Consider the following 17,778-nt stretch of genomic DNA (forward strand, 5'->3'; position numbering starts at 1 on the left):
GGCCTTATCTAGATTCATCTCACTGCAGAGAACATTAAGGAACAAGCCTGAAATGAAGGAACATTTCATAGCTTTTATGGACAAGATATTTCGCAATGATCACGCAGAGCCAGCTCCACCATTGCAAGCTGATGAAGAATGCTGGTATCTACCTTCCTTTGGAGTGTATCATCCAAGAAAGCCGAAACAAATCAGGGTGGTGTTCGATTCAAGCGCCAAACATGACGGCGTATCTCTGAATGACGTTCTCCTCACTGGTCCGAACCTGACTAATAACCTGGTGGGAGTGCTCATGAGATTCAGAAAGGAACCGGTCGCCATTACCGCCGACATCGAACAAATGTTCCATTGTTTCATCGTGCAACAAGATCACAGAAATTATCTCCGTTTTCTATGGCACTGAGACAACGACACCAACAAGGAAATGATCGAATACCGCATGAAGGTGCACGTTTTCGGAAACAGTCCTCCTGCAGTCGCCACCTACGGCCTACGTAGGACCGCCTCCGATGGTGCAGCAGAGTTCGGGAAGGATGCTCAACAGTTCGTTGAAAAGGACTTCTACGTGGACGACGGTCTTAAATCCCTGCCCACGGCGGAAGAAGCCACAGATCTGCTCAAACGGACACAAGGTATGCTTTCTAAAGCTCATTTAAGATTGCATAAAATTGCCTCCAATAGTGCTGTTGTCATGAAGGCCTTTCACCCTAATGATCATGCCGCAGAATTTAGGGACTTGAACCTAGGCTCAGACAATCCACCAGTACAGAGAAGTCTAGGCCTGAGGTGGAACTTGCTAAATGACTCCTTCAGCTTTCAGGTTAGTGGTGCAGAAAAACCATTTACTAAGCGTGGGGTTCTGTCAGTGGTGAACAGTCTATATGATCCACTTGGGTTTGTCGCACCCCTGACTATACAAGGCAAGCTCCTGCTGAGACAACTCTCAGAGTACATTAAGGACTGGGATATACCACTCCCTGCAGACAAACAACTAAAGTGGAAGTCATGGAGAGAATCTCTTTGCGCCTTGGATAAGATCCACATACCACGTTGTTACACTCCAGCATCCCTAACTACAAGTCAAAGGAAGGAGATTCATGTATTCCCTGATGCCTCCACTGAAGCTATTGCCGCTGTCGCTTACTTGAAGGTTGTAGACTCTAACAATGAAGCCCATGTTGGATTTCGGTTTGGAAAGGCTAAACTGGCTCCTAAACCCGAGCACACCATACCCAGACTCGAGCTCTGTGGGGCTGTACTAGCCATAGAGATTGCAGACTTCATACAGAGCGAACTAGCTATTCACGTGGATGACATAAGATTCTACACAGACAGTAAGGTAGTTCTGGGCTACATATACAACCAGACGAAACGCTTCTAGGTCTATGTCAGTAACCGAGTGGAAAGGATCAGGAAATCCTCCAAACCCCAGTAATGGCAGCACGTCCCATCCCATCTTAACCCTGCGGACCTTGCTACTAGACCAGTGTCTATTGGTGCCTTCGCAAGCTCTTGGTTGACAGGACCGGAGTTCCTTCACGAACAGTGCAAAGAGACTGCCGTTGAAGACAGCTTCAGCCTTGAGGATCCAGATGTCGACCCAGAGATCCGTCCTGATGTCAGCACCTTCATCACCAAACTCAAGGAGGAGGTTGGCTTGGACTGTCGGCGTTTTGATCGCTTCTCAAGATGGACGAGGCTGGTTCGTGCCATTGCAAGGTTAGTACACATTGTACAATGCTATCGCAATAAGGACAGTAACACTGATTGTCATGGTTGGCATATCTGCCATAAGCCTCTCTCTGCAGAAGACATTGCTCTGAGTGAACTCATTGTGATACGCAATGTGCAGCAGAATGTTTTTCACAAGGAACTGGAATGTATATGTAAAAAAGAAGACGTTCCTAAAAACAGCCCCATTGTCAACTTAAACCCAGTAATAGACGAAAGGTGTTTATTGAGAGTTGGTGGTCGTTTAAACAAAGCTAAATTGGATGAGTGTTGTGAGTTCTGTTTTTGGGCTCCCTCTGGTGGTTACTGATGGTACTGGGTGACTTGTGTTCTCTGCGGTCTCTGGTGTTCACCTGTTCCATCAGGTTATGGGAGTTTCCTATTTAACCTGGCTTTTTTGTCATTTCCTCGCCGGCTATCAATGTAATCAGCGTGTCTTTTTACCTCTGCTCCCTTCGTCTGTTATCTTCAGGACAAGCTAAGTTTTGATTTTCCTGTTCCACGTTTTGCTTTATTTTTGTCTTAGTCCAGCTTGCAGATATGTGATTCCTTGCTGCTGGTTGAGTTGGCACATGAGTTCAAGTAATTTCAGGATGGTTTTTTGAAGGGTTTTTCGCTGACCGCGCAGTTCACTTTTGTATCCTCTGCTATCTAGCTTTAGCGGGCCTCATTTTTGCTGATTCTATTTTCATAGCTACGTATGTGCTTTCCTCTTATTTCACCGTTGTTACATGTGGGGGGCTGCTGTTTCTGCGGGGTGTTTCTCTGGAGGCAAGTGAGGTCTGTGTTTCTTCTAATAGGGGAAGTTAATCCTTCGGCTGGCGCGAGACGTCTAGGAATCATCGTAGGCACGTTCCCCGGCTACTGCTAGTTGTGTGTTTAGGTTCAGGATCGCGGTCAGCTCAGGTTCCATCACCCTAGAGCTTGTTTTGTTTTTGTGCTTGTCCTTTTGTGATCCCCTGCCATTGGGATCATGACAGTATAGCCGGCCCACAGAAAAAATTGGTCATCATTTTGGCTGAAGTAGGAGGAAAAGTAGTCTGAGGAAGTTTTTTTTTTTTTGTCCTCCTCAGTGTTTGCTGCCTAACCTTAATTGCAGCTTGGCTGCTTCTTTCCTCCTCTTAATCCTTGAATGGCTCTGACCTCAGCTGTTTATCATGGACGTCCAGAGTTTGGCTTCCAGCCTGAATAATCTTGCTGCTAAGGTTCAAAATATACAAGATTTTGTTGTACATACGCCTATGTCTGAACCTAGAATTCCTATCCCAGAGTTTTTTTCTGGAGATAGATCTAGTTTTCTGAATTTTAGGAACAATTGCAAGTTGTTTCTTTCCTTGAAATCTCGCTCCTCTGGAGACCCTGCTCAGCAGGTCAAGATTGTTATATCTTTCCTGCGGGGTGACCCTCAGAATTGGCCATTTGCATTGGCACCAGGGGATCCTGCGTTGCTCAATGTGGATGCGTTTTTTCTGGCATTGGGTTTGCTCTATGAGGAACCTAACCTAGAGATTCAGGCTGAAAAAGCTTTATTGGCTCTCTCTCAGGGGCAAGATGAAGCAGAAATATATTGTCAGAAATTTCGGAAATGGTCGGTGCTTACTCAGTGGAATGAGTGCGCTCTGGCTGCAAAATTCAGAGATGGCCTTTCTGAGGCCATTAAAGATGTTATGGTGGGGTTCCCGGCGCCTACAGGTCTGAATGAGTCCATGACTATGGCTATTCAGATTGATCGGCGTTTGCGGGAGCGCAAACCTGTGCACCATTTGGCGGTGTCTTCTGAACAGGCACCTGAGATAATGCAATGTGATAGAATTCAGTCCAGAAGTGAACGGCAAAATTATAGGAGGAAAAATGGATTGTGTTTTTATTGTGGTGATTCAGCTCATGTTATATCAGCATGCTCTAAACGCACAAAAAAGGTTGATAAGTCTGTTGCCATTGGTACTTTACAGTCTAAGTTCATTCTGTCTGTGACTCTGATTTGTTCATTATCATCCATTTCCGTCGATGCCTATGTGGATTCAGGCACTGCCATGAGTCTTATGGATTGGTCATTTGCCAATCGCTGTGGATTTAGTCTGGAACCTCTGGAAGTTCCTATTCCTTTGAAAGGAATTGACTCTACACCTTTGGCTATGAATAAACCTCAGCACTGGACACAAGTGACCATGCGTATGACTCCCGTTCATCAGGAGGTGATTCGCTTCCTGGTACTGTATAATTTACATGATGTCTTAGTGCTTGGTCTGCCATGGTTACAAACTCATAACCCAGTCCTGGACTGGAAAACAATGTCTGTGTTAAGCTGGGGATGTCAGGGGGTTCATGATGATGCATCTCCGATTTCTATAGCTTCATCTACTCCTTCTGAGGTTCCGGTATTTTTGTCTGATTATCGGGAGGTTTTTGAGGAGCCTAAGCTCAGTTCGCTTCCTCCTCACAGGGATTGCGATTGTGCTATAGATTTGATTCCTGGCAGTAAATTCCCTAAAGGTCGTTTGTTCAATCTGTCAGTGCCAGAGCATACTGCTATGCGGAATTATGTTAAGGAGTCCTTGGAAAAGGGACATATCCGTCCATCTTTGTCCCCTTTGGGAGCAGGTTTTTTTTTCGTGGCCAAAAAAGATGGTTCCTTGAGGCCTTGCATAGATTATCGTCTTTTGAATAAGATTACAGTCAAATATCAGTATCCTTTGCCATTGTTGACGGATTTGTTAGCTCGCATTAAGGGGGCTAAATGGTTCACTAAGATTGATCTTCGGGGTGCGTATAATCTTGTGCGGATAAGGCAGGGTGATGAGTGGAAAACCGCATTTAATACGCCTGAGGGTCATTTTGAGTATTTGGTGATGCCTTTTGGACTTTCTAATGCTCCTTCTGCCTTCCAGTCTTTTATGCACAATATTTTCCGTGAATATCTGGATAAATTTATTATCGTGTATTTGGATGATGTTTTGTTTTTTTCTGATGACTGGGAGTCTCATGTTCAGCAGGTCAGGAAGGTGTTTCAGGTCCTGCGGGCCAATTCTTTGTTTGTAAAGGGTTCTAAATGTCTCTTTGGAGTCCAGAAGATTTCTTTTTTGGGGTATATTTTTTCCCCTTCTACTATTGAGATGGATCCCGTCAAGGTTCAGGCTATTTGTGACTGGACGCAGCCTACATCTCTTAAGAGTCTACAGAAGTTCTTGGGCTTTGCTAATTTTTATCGTCGCTTCATAACTAATTTTTCTAGTGTTGTTAAGCCTTTGACGGATTTGACTAAGAAGGGTGCTGATGTTACTGATTGGTCTCCTGCGGCTGTGGAGGCCTTTCAGGAACTTAAGCGCCGGTTCTCTTCTGCTCCTGTGTTGCGTCAGCCAGATACGTCGCTTCCTTTTCAGGTTGAGGTTGATGCTTCCGAGATCGGAGCGGGGGCGGTTTTGTCACAGAGAAGCTCCGATGGCTCAGTGATGAAGCCATGTGCGTTCTTTTCTAGAAAATTTTCGCCCGCTGAACGGAATTATGATGTTGGTAATCGGGAGCTTTTGGCCATGAAGTGGGCATTTGAGGAGTTGCGTCATTGGCTTGAGGGTGCTAGACATCGTGTGGTGGTCTTGACTAATCACAAAAATCTGATGTACCTTGAGTCTGCCAAGCGTCTGAATCCTAGACAGGCTCGTCGGTCACTGTTTTTCTCCTGTTTCAATTTTGTGGTTTCATACCTGCCAGGTTCAAAGAATGTGAAGGCGGATGCTCTTTCTAGGAGTTTTGTGCCTGACTCCCCTGGAAATTCTGAGCCCACTGGTATCCTTAGGGATGGGGTGATTTTGTCGGCTGTCTCCCCAGACTTGTGACGTGCTTTGCAGGAGTTTCAGGCGGATAAACCTGATCGTTGTCCGCCGGAAAGAATGTTTGTTCCGGATAATTGGAGCAGTAGAGTCATCTCCGAGGTCCATTCTTCTGTGTTGGCAGGTCATCCTGGAATATTTGGTACTAGAGACTTGGTGGCCAGGTCTTTTTGGTGGCCTTCCTTGTCGAGGGATGTGCGTTCTTTCGTGCAGTCTTGTGGAGTTTGCGCTCGGGCTAAGCCTTGCTGTTCTCGGGCCAGTGGATTGTTGTCACCTTTGCCTATCCCGAAGAGGCCTTGGACGCACATTTCCATGGACTTTATTTCGGATCTCCCTGTCTCTCAAAAAATGTCCGTCATATGGGTTGTGTGTGACCGCTTTTCTAAGATGGTTCATCTGGTACCCTTGCCTAAGTTACCTTCCTCCTCTGAGTTGGTCCCTCTGTTTTTTCAAAACGTGGTCCGTTTGCATGGCATTCCGGAGAACATCGTTTCTGACAGGGGATCCCAGTTTGTGTCTAGATTTTGGCGGACGTTCTGTGCTAAGATGGGCATTGATTTGTCCTTTTCGTCTGCATTCCATCCCCAGACGAATGGCCAGACGGAACGAACTAATCAGACTTTAGAAACTTATTTAAGGTGTTTTGTTTCTGCTGATCAAGATGACTGGGTTTCCTTTTTGCCGCTTGCCGAGTTTGCCCTTAATAATCGGGCTAGTTCTGCTACCTTGGTTTCTCCTTTCTTTTGTAATTCGGGGTTTCATCCTCGTTTTTCCTCTGGTCAGGTGGAGCCTTCTGATTGTCCTGGAGTGGACATGGTGGTGGATAGGTTGCATCAGATTTGGAGTCATGTGGTGGACAATTTGAAGTTGTCCCAGGAGAGGGCTCAGCACTTTGCTAATCGCCGTCGCCGCGTGGGTCCTCGACTTCTTGTTGGGGACTTGGTGTGGTTGTCTTCTCGTTTTGTTCCTATGAAGGTCTCTTCTCCTAAGTTCAAGCCTCGGTTCATCGGTCCCTATAGGATCTTGGAAATTCTTAACCCTGTGTCGTTTCGTTTGGATCTCCCGGCAACGTTTGCTATTCATAATGTGTTCCATCGGTCGTTGTTGCGGAAGTATGAGGTACCTGTTGTTCCTTCGCTTGAGCCTCCTGCTCCGGTGCTGGTGGAGGGTGAATTGGAGTATGTTGTGGAGAAGATCTTGGATTCTCGTGTTTCCAGACAGAAACTCCAGTATTTGGTCAAGTGGAAGGGTTATGGTCAGGAGGATAATTCTTGGGTGATTGCCTCTGATGTTCATGCTGCCGATTTGGTCCGTGCTTTTCATAGGGCTCTTCCTGGTCGCCCTGGTGGTTCTCGTGAGGGTTCGGTGACCCCTCCTCAAGGGGGGGGTACTGTTGTGAGTTCTGTTTTTGGGCTCCCTCTGGTGGTTACTGATGGTACTGGGTGACTTGTGTTCTCTGCGGTCTCTGGTGTTCACCTGTTCCATCAGGTTATGGGAGTTTCCTATTTAACCTGGCTTTTTTGTCATTTCCTCGCCGGCTATCAATGTAATCAGCGTGTCTTTTTACCTCTGCTCCCTTCGTCTGTTATCTTCAGGACAAGCTAAGTTTTGATTTTCCTGTTCCACGTTTTGCTTTATTTTTGTCTTAGTCCAGCTTGCAGATATGTGATTCCTTGCTGCTGGTTGCTCTAGTGGGCTGAAATTACTCCTCATGTTCCATGAGTTGGCACATGAGTTCAAGTAATTTCAGGATGGTTTTTTGAAGGGTTTTTCGCTGACCGCGCAGTTCACTTTTGTATCCTCTGCTATCTAGCTTTAGCGGGCCTCATTTTTGCTGATTCTATTTTCATAGCTACGTATGTGCTTTCCTCTTATTTCACCGTTGTTACATGTGGGGGGCTGCTGTTTCTGTGGGGTGTTTCTCTGGAGGCAAGTGAGGTCTGTGTTTCTTCTAATAGGGGAAGTTAATCCTTCGGCTGGCGCGAGACGTCTAGGAATCATCGTAGGCACGTTCCCCGGCTACTGCTAGTTGTGTGTTTAGGTTCAGGATCGCGGTCAGCTCAGGTTCCATCACCCTAGAGCTTGTTTTGTTTTTGTGCTTGTCCTTTTGTGATCCCCTGCCATTGGGATCATGACAGATGAGGCAGAAAAGAATCCTCTAATTATTCCTGGTCATCACCATATCACCACTCTACTTATACAACATTACCATGAAAAAATCAAACATCAAGGCAGACACTTCACTGAAGGTGACTTAAGAGCTGCAGGCCTCTGGATTGTGGGAGCAAAGAGACCGATTTCCCATTTAATTCATCATTGTGTTCAGTGTCGTAAGACAAGAGGAAAACTGCAACAACAACAGATGTCTGATTTGCCTGCTGATAGGACAAGCACAGAGCCCCCATTTACCTATGTTGGCTTGGACGTTTTTGGCCCATGGGCAGTTGCTGCACGTCGGACCAGAGGCGGGCATGCGGAAAGTAAACGTTGGGCAGTGTTGTTCACGTGCATGAGTGTACGAGCAATACACATAGAAGTGATAGAGTCCATGGACTCCTCCAGTTTCATTAATGCCTTAAGACGATTCTTCTCCATCAGAGGACCAGTAAAACAACTAAGATCTGATTGTGGAACAAACTTTGTAGGTGCCTGTCGAGAACTACAACTGAATTCAACACCAGTCCAGAACTTCTTGACAACCAATGGCTGTTCCTGGGTCTTCAATCCTCCTCATGCTTCCCATATGGGCGGATCATGGGAAAGAATGATAGGCATTACTCGTCGGATACTGGAATCTATGCTGATGGACTCAAATCTTTCAAGACTCACTCACGAGACCTTGACCACTTTCTTAGCAGAAGTCTCTGCTATAGTAAACTCAAGACCTCTTGTACCCATATCTACGGATCCAGAATCTCCTACAAATCAGAGACGGTGGAAATATGTGCAACATCTGGCTAATTGTTTCTGGAATAGATGGAAGAAGGAGTACCTGACACTTCTCCAAAAACGAAGAAAATGGCAACACGTAAAGCCAAATTTACAAGTAGGAGATATTATCCTCATGAAAGACCAGAAGGAGGAAAGAAGCACATGGCCTATGGGACTTATCTCTAAAACCTTTCCAAGTGACGATGGCAAGGTACGCAAGGTAGAAGTGACAGTTACTAAGCAAGGTGACCCCAAAACTTTCATTAGGCCTATATCAGAGATTATTTTACTCATACCGGTTGAGGATTGATTATCCATCCAATCAGTAGGAACTCTTTCAAGGAACTTCAACCTTTGGATTACAAATGGGTTGGAGACAGTTTGGCCTAGCGCGGCTTCTCCAATCCGAAGATGGGTTATCCTTTAGATTACTTCAAGAAATCGTTCTAGACTTGTTATTCAATATGTTATTGTTGCATTGCATGCGTTGTTTTTATCTTACAGGTTGAGGTATCCCTCCATGCACTTCTGGTGAACACTCCCAATTCGAGACTTATGGTATAGTGAAATCCAAGGATTTCAGACGGGGAGTGTGCTGCTCAGTTTATTATGATAGACTTTCAGCCATACATGGACCTTTATGTAGTGCTAATAAGCCTGGTTCTATCATTTGTTATACTTTGCTGCCATCTACTGGCCGTTTGCTATATCACTGTAATATTTGTTATGGAATTTTCCCACAACACCTTTCTGTCTTTAGCTCCTCCTATCTTTTTCCTTCTCTTCCTGTTTTTGTACTCCGTGCCATCTTGGATCCCACATGTGCTGCAGAGCTGGAGAAAGGATTCTCTTGTTACCTCTAACCTGAAGCTTCTATTATCTCTATCTGGTGATTCTGTAACAGCTCTAACCTACAGTCCTCACTCTCACCAAGGTACTGTAAATAAACCTGTTGAATGTATCACTGCATCATCCTTCCGGATCACTACGCGCGGCTGATAGAGACTGGTGGCACAGTTAGTGAGTAACGCTACCTGCCATTGTTTATATAGCGATTTGTGATCACATCCCTCAGACACATCTCATCCACGTATATCGGTGGCAGAATAGGGCAGTATTATAATAGTTATATTCTTGTATATAGGGAGCAGTATTATAGTAGTTATATTCTTGTACATAGGGGCAGTATTATATTAGTTATATTCTTGTACATAGGGAACAGTATTATAGTAGTTATATTCTTGTATATAGGAGCAATATTATAGTATTTATATTCTTGTACATAGGGGCAGTATTATAGTAGTTATATTCTTGTACATAGGGAGCAGTATTATAGTATTCATATTCTTGTACATAGGGACAGTATTATAGTAGTTATATTCTTGTACATAGGAGCAGTATTATAGTATTCATATTCTTGTACATAGGGGCAGTATTATAGTAGTTATGTTCTTGTACATTGGGGCAGTATTATAGTAGTTATATTCTTATACATAGGGGCAGTATTATAGTAGTTATATTCTTGTACATAGGGGCAGTATTATAGTAGTTATATTCTTGCACATAGGGGCAGTATTATAGTAGTTATATTCTTGTACATAGGAGCAGTATTATAGTAGTTATATTCTTGTACATAGGGGCAGTATTATAGTAGTTATATTCTTGCACATAGGGGCAGTATTATAGTAGCTATATTCTTATACATAGGGGCAGTATTATAGTAGTTATATTCTTGTACATAGGGGGCAGTATTATAGTAGTATTATTCTTGTACAGAGGGGCAGTATTATAGTAGTTATATTCTTGTACATAGGGGCAGTATTATAATAGTTATATTCTTGTATATAGGGAGCAGTATTATAGTAGTTATATTCTTGCACATAGGAACAGTATTATAGTATTTATATTCTTGTACATAGGGGCAGTATTATAGTAGTTATATTCTTGTACATAGGGAGCAGTATTATAGTAGTTATATTCTTGTACATACGGGCAGTATTATAGTTGTTGTATTCTTGCACATAGGGAGCAGTATTATAGTAGTTATATTCCTGTACATAGGAGCAGTATTATAGTAGTTATATTCTTGTACATAGGAGCAGTAATATAGTAGTTATATTCTTGTACATAGGGGGCAGTATTATAGTAGTTATATTCTTGTACATAGGAGCAGTATTATAGTAGTTATATTCTTGTACATAGGAGCAGTATTATAGTAGTTATATTCTTGTACATAGGAGCAGTATTATAGTAGTTATATTCTTGTATATAGGGAGCAGTATTATAGTAGTTATATTCTTGCACATAGGAGCAGTATTATAGTAGTTATATTCTTGCACATAGGAGCAGTATTATCGTAGTTATATTCTTGTACATAGGAGCAGTATTATAGTAGTTATATTCTTGTATATAGGGAGCAGTATTATAGTAGTTATATTCTTGCACATAGGAGCAGTATTATAGTAGTTATATTCTTGCACATAGGAGCAGTATTATAGTAGTTATATTCTTGCACATAGGAGCAGTATTATAGTAGTTATATTCTTGCACATAGGAGCAGTATTATCGTAGTTATAGTCTTGCACATAGGGGCAGTATTATAGTAGTTATATTCTTGCACATAGGAGCAGTATTATAGTAGTTATATTCTTGCACATGGGGGCAGTATTATAGTAGCTATATTCTTGCACATAGGGGCAGTATTATAGTAGTTATATTCTTGCACATAGGGGCAGTATTATAGTAGTTATATTCTTGCACATAGGAGCAGTATTATAGTAGTTATATTCCTGTACATAGGGAGCAGTATTATAGTAGTTATATTCTTGTACATAGGGGGCAGTATTATAGTAGTTATATTCTTGTATATAGGGAGCAGTATTATAGTAGTTATATTCTTGCACATAGGAGCAGTATTATAGTAGTTATATTCTTGCACATAGGAGCAGTATTATCGTAGTTATATTCTTGAACATAGGGGCAGTATTATAGTAGTTATATTCTTGTACATAGGGGCAGTATTATAGTAGTTATATTCTTGCACATAGGAGCAGTATTATCGTAGTTATATCCTTGCACATAGGAGCAGTATTATAGTAGCTATATTCTTGAACATAGGGGCAGTATTATAGTAGTTATATTCTTGTACATAGGGGCAGTATTATAGTAGTTATAGTCTTGCACATAGGGGCAGTATTATAGTAGTTATATTCTTGCACATGGGGGCAGTATTATAGTAGCTATATTCTTGCACATAGGGGCAGTATTATAGTAGTTATATTCTTGAACATAGGGGCAGTATTATAGTAGTTATATTCTTGTACATAGGGGCAGTATTATAGTAGTTATAGTCTTGCACATAGGAGCAGTATTATAGTAGTTATATTCTTGCACATGGGGGCAGTATTATAGTAGCTATATTCTTGCACATAGGGGCAGTATTATAGTAGTTATATTCTTGCACATAGGGGCAGTATTATAGTAGTTATATTCTTTCACATAGGAGCAGTATTATAGTAGTTATATTCCTGTACATAGGGAGCAGTATTATAGTAGTTATATTCTTGCACATGGGGGCAGTATTATAGTAGCTATATTCTTGCACATAGGGGCAGTATTGTAGTAGTTATATTCCTGTACATAGGGAAAGCATTATAGTAGTTATATTCTTGTACATAGGGAGCAGTATTATAGTAGTTATATTCTTGTACATAGGAGCAATATTATAGTAGTTATATTCTTGTACATAGGGAGCAGTATTATAGTAGTTATATTCTTGTACATAGGAGCAGTATTATAGTAGTTATATTCCTGTACATAGGGTCAGTATTATAGTTAGCTATATTCTTGTACATAAGGGCAGTATTATCTATATACATAATTGTCTAAGGGTCACTTCCATCTGTCTGTCTGTCCTTCTGTCACGGTTATTCATTCGCTGATTGGTCTCGGTAGCTGCCTGTCATGGCTGCCGCGACCAATCAGCGACGGCCACAGTCCGATTAGTCCCTCCCCTACTCCCCTGCACTCACTGCCCGGCGCCCGCTCCGTAATCCCCTCCACTCACCGCTCACAGATGGTTAATGGCAGCGGTAACGGCCCGCGGTGTAACGCACTCCGTTACCGCTGCTTTTAACCCTGTATGTCCCCAACTATTTACTATTGATGCTGCCTATGCAGCATCAATAGTAAAAATATGTCATGTTAAAAATAATAAAAACAACAAACCTGCTATACTCACCCTCCGCCGCCTTTCCCGCTCCTCGCCACACTCCCGGGACTGCTCCATTGCAAGCGGCAGCTTCCGGTCCCGTCCCAGGGCTGGTGTGCGACAAGGACCTGCCGTGATGTCATGGTCATGTGACCGCGACATCATCATAGGTCCTGCTCACACCAGCCCTGGGACCGGAAGCTGCCGCTTGCAATGGAGCGAGAAAGGCGTCGGATGGTAAGTATAGCAGGACTTCAACAGGCTATAGGTGAGTACATGTTTATTTTTTTTTTAAGTCTCTATACTACGTGGCTCTGTGCTGGGCAATATACTACGTCACTGGACAATATACCGTACTACGTGGGCTGTGCTATATACTATGTGGCTGGCCAATACGTGACTGGGCAATATACTACGTGACTGGGCAATATACTACGTGGCTGGGCAATATACTACGTGGCTGGGCAATATACTATGTGGCTGGGCAATATACTACGTGGCTGGGCAATATAGTACGTGACTGGGCAATATACTACGTAACTGGGCAATATACTACATCACTGGGCAATATACTACGTAACTGGGCAATATACTACGTGGCTGGGCAATATACTACGTAGCTGAACAATATACTACTACATCACTGGGCAATATACTACGTAACTGGGCAATATACTACGTGGCTGGGCAATATACTACGTGGCTGGGCAATATACTACGTGGCTGGGCAATATACTACGTGGCTGGGCAATATACTACGTGACTGGGCAATATCCTACGTGGCTGGGCAATATACTACGTGACTGGGCAATATACTACGTGGCTGGGCAATATACTACGTGGCTGGGCAATATAGTACGTGACTGGGCAATATACTACGTAACTGGGCAATATACTACGTAGCTGGACAATATACTACATGACTGGGCAATATACTACGTAACTGGGCAATATACTACGTGGCTGGGCAATATACTACGTGGCTGGGCAATATACTACGTGGCTGGGCAATATACTACATGGCTGGGCAATATACTACGTGAATGGGCAATATACTACGTGACTGTGCAATATACTACGTGGCTGGGCAATATACTACGTGGACATACATATTCTAGAATACCCGATGCGTTAGAATCGGGCCACCATCTAGTAGTATTATATTCTTGAACATAGGATCAGTATTATAGCAGTTATATTCTTGTACATAGGAGCAGTATTATAGTATTATATTCTTGAACATAGGATCAGTATTATATTAGTTATATTCTTGTACATAGGAGCAGTATTATAGTATTATATTCTTGAACATAGGATCAGTATTACAGTAGTTATATTCTTGTACATAGGGGCAGTATTATAGCAGTTATATTCTTGTACATAGGGGCAGTATTATAGTAGTTATATTCTTGTACATAGGAGCAGTATTATAGTATTATATTCTTGAACATAGGATCAGTATTATAGTAGTTATATTATTGTACATAGGGACAGTATTATAGTATTATATTCTTGAACATAGGATCAGTATTATAGTAGTTATATTCTTGTACATAGGGGCAGTATTATAGTAGTTATATTCTTGTACATAGGGGCAGTATTATAGCAGTTATATTCTGGTACATAGGAGCAGTATTATAGTAGTTATATTCTTGTACATAGGAGCAGTATTATAGTAGTTATATTCTTGTACATAGGGGCAGTATTATAGTAGTTATATTCTTGTACATAGGAGCAGTATTATAGTAGTTATATTCTTGTACATAGGAGCAGTATTATAGTAGTTATATTCTTGTACATGGGGGCAGCATTATAGTAGTTATATTCTTGTACATGGGGGCAGTATTATAGTAGTTATATTCTTGTACATGGGGGCAGTATTATAGTAGTTATATTCTTGTACATAGGGGCAGTATTATAGTAGTTATATTCTTGTACATAGGGGCAATTTTTATTACAAAACCAAACATAAATACAATTATAATAAAAACAAAAATCACCCAGCATTACAAAACACAAATCACTTAGGTTACATATACACAAGTACTAAATAGTCAGATCATATTTGTGACAATCTGACTGCACTCTGATGAAATCTGAGCGCAGTCCTATAGTGACCGTGAGGACGGAAGACTGTGACAATCTGACTGCACTCTGATGAAATCTGAGCGCAGTCCTATAGTGACCGTGAGGACGGAAGAACTGGACAGAGAGTGGACCCTCTGGGTCACGGTACTGATACACCCAGGGGCGAGCGAACCCGAGATGACAACCCCTTTACAGGGATAGTTGGGGAGCAGGCCCGAGGGGAACAATACCGCAACAGCTGGCACCAAGAGGGACGGCTCTGGAAAGGACAGAAGGGAAGGACGGAAGTGGAGGAGAAATCCTGGGAATGAAAGTAAAAGGGAGAGGGGAGGAAGGGACGAACCAAGGGAGACAGGCTGGGAAAACGGAGGGAAGACAGGAGGAGAATGAGCCTGAGAAAACGGACCAGACCGGAGCAGAAAAGGATCTGAACCAGACAGGGCCAAACGAAGGTACAAACTGCACACAACAATCAGGCACCTCCATTATGGAGGCGAGGCCTGATATAGCCCAAAGTAGTACCTGATTGGAGGAGACAGGAGCAGGGAGGGTCCGAAATGGTTAACTGGAGGAAGAAGTGCACTCCCGCGTCCTAAGGCGCATGTGTGGAGCAGGTACAGGACGGGAGGGAAGAGGAGCGTGCACCCCACGCCGAAATCCCCGAGCAGCAGGAAGAGGATGCGGGGAACCGGCGCGACACTGAGAGCGGCGAGGAGAAATGGGGAGAGCGGGACTGATAGGAGAAGCGGCCGCAGCGTCAGAGGAGGCCGGTATGACAGTACCCCCCCCTCCTAAGACTCCCCCCTCCGAGACTGGCTGTGAATCTTCTCAGAATCCGTGGAGCATTAACGTTCTCCCGAGGCTCCCACGACCTCTCCTCAGGACCAAACCCCTTCCAATCAATAAGATAGAAGACCCTTCCTCTAACCCTCTTCATGGCCAGAATATCCTTTACTTCAAAATCATTGTCAATGCTAAAGGGCTGAGGGGAGTCCATGGGTGCAGGAGAGAATCGATTAAGAATGAGAGGTTTCCAGAGCGAGACATGGAAGACGTTAGGGACTCGGAGAGAAGCCGGCAATCTCAATCTATAGGCCACGTTGTTAATACGTCCCAAAATCTCGAAGGGACCAATGTATCGAGGACCCAACTTGTAGGAAGGGATCTTCAAGCGAATGTGTTTAGTCGAAAGCCAGACCTTGTCACCAGGATGATACGGTGGAAGATCCCTCCTCCTTTTGTCGGCGTGTCTCTTCATCTGGGCTGCAGTCCGAACGAGAGCCTCCTTGGTCTCTCTCCAAATTTGGGAAAATTCAGAAGAAAAAGCGTCTGCTGCAGGCACTCCAGAAGGGGAAGACATAGGAAGAGGTATTCCCGGGTTCAGACCAGAAACCACAAAGAATGGAGATTTAGAAGTTGCCCCACTAGGATGATTATTATGGGCAAACTCAGCCCAAGGAAGAAGAGTTACCCAGTCATCATGATGAGCGTTGGTAAAATTGCGGAGGTAGGAGGTCAAGATTTGATTTATCCGTTCCACTTGCCCGTTGGTCTGAGGATGATAGGCGGAGGAGAAATCCAGCAAAATGCCCAAGAGCTTACAAAGTGCTCTCCAGAACTTGGAGGTAAATTGGACCCCTCGATCCGACACAATTCGCTGAGGAAGTCCATGTAATCTGAAGATCTGATGGATGAAAATTCTTGCCAATTCTGGAGCCGAGGGTAATCCAGGCAATGGAACGAAATGGGCCATCTTGGAGAACCGATCCACCACCACCAGGATGGTTGTGCATCCAGAGGAACGAGGCAAATCTGTAACGAAATCCATAGCTATTTGTTGCCAAGGGACCTCGGGAACGGGTAACGGATGCAGGAGACCAGAAGGTAGCTCTCTAAGTACTTTGTTTTTAGCACAAGTCGTGCAGGAGGCCACAAAATCCGAAGTATCTTGTCGGAGAGACGGCCACCAATAGTACCGGGAGAGAAGAGCGAGAGTCTTCTTGGTGCCGACATGTCCAGCAACTTTGGAAGAATGTCCCCAATGCAATACCTCTGTTCTCTTGTCAGGCTCGGTGTGGAGGAAGAGACTCCGCCTCCTTTTTATCAAAGACATCGGCAAACGAGAGATAGGCAGAGGGAAGACTAGGAAGATTGACGGGTGCTTGGGGAAGACCTGGACGGGAGACGGACAGCAGACAACGTTCATGACAACCATGACCCCAGCGGAGTATCTCTCCAGAGCGCCAATCAAGAACTGGCTCGTGCGACCTGAGCCAGGGTAGACCCAAGAGCAGAGCGTGAGAAAGATTAGGCAGAACATAAAATGCTATCTTCTCCTGGTGTAGAGCTCCAATCTGCATGTCCAACTCGAGAGTGACCATCTTGATGGAAACAGGTAGGGGTCTGCCATCCACTGCAGAAATAAAACGCGGAGTCTCAAGAGTAACCACAGGTATCCGAAATTTGTTCACCTCCTCCTGCCGAATGAAATTACCAGCGGCACCCGAGTCCACATACGCCTCCACAGACCTACGCTCAAGACCTACAGAAATCAAAGCTGAAATAGTTAGGGGTAGAGAGGAATTTGAATCACCTAGGAAGGCCTCTCTTACCTGGCCTAGGTGGAGGAGTTTCCCGGCCTCTCTGGACAGGAACGCAGGAAATGATTTACCCCTCCACAATAAAGACACAAGCCCTGTGCCAACCTTTCCCTGCGACGCTGCTCCGACAACCTAACTCGATCCACCTGCATAGGTTCAGGAGCGGAAGAAGCAGAGGACTTGACCGAGGAGGAACCAGGCACCCAATTAGTCCTAAAGGATCTCCTCTCCCTGACTAATTCTCGAGAGCGCTCCTGGAAACGGAAATCAATACGTGTGGCCAGGGATATAAGGTCCTCCAGGATAGTAGGGGTATCCCGACCTGCGAGCTCATCCTTAATCTTGGACGAGAGCCCTCTCCAAAAAGCCCCTACCAGTGCCTTGTTATTCC

Source organism: Ranitomeya imitator, chromosome 4, assembly GCF_032444005.1.
Source record: "Ranitomeya imitator isolate aRanImi1 chromosome 4, aRanImi1.pri, whole genome shotgun sequence".
NCBI classification, from domain to species: Eukaryota; Metazoa; Chordata; class Amphibia; order Anura; family Dendrobatidae; genus Ranitomeya; species Ranitomeya imitator.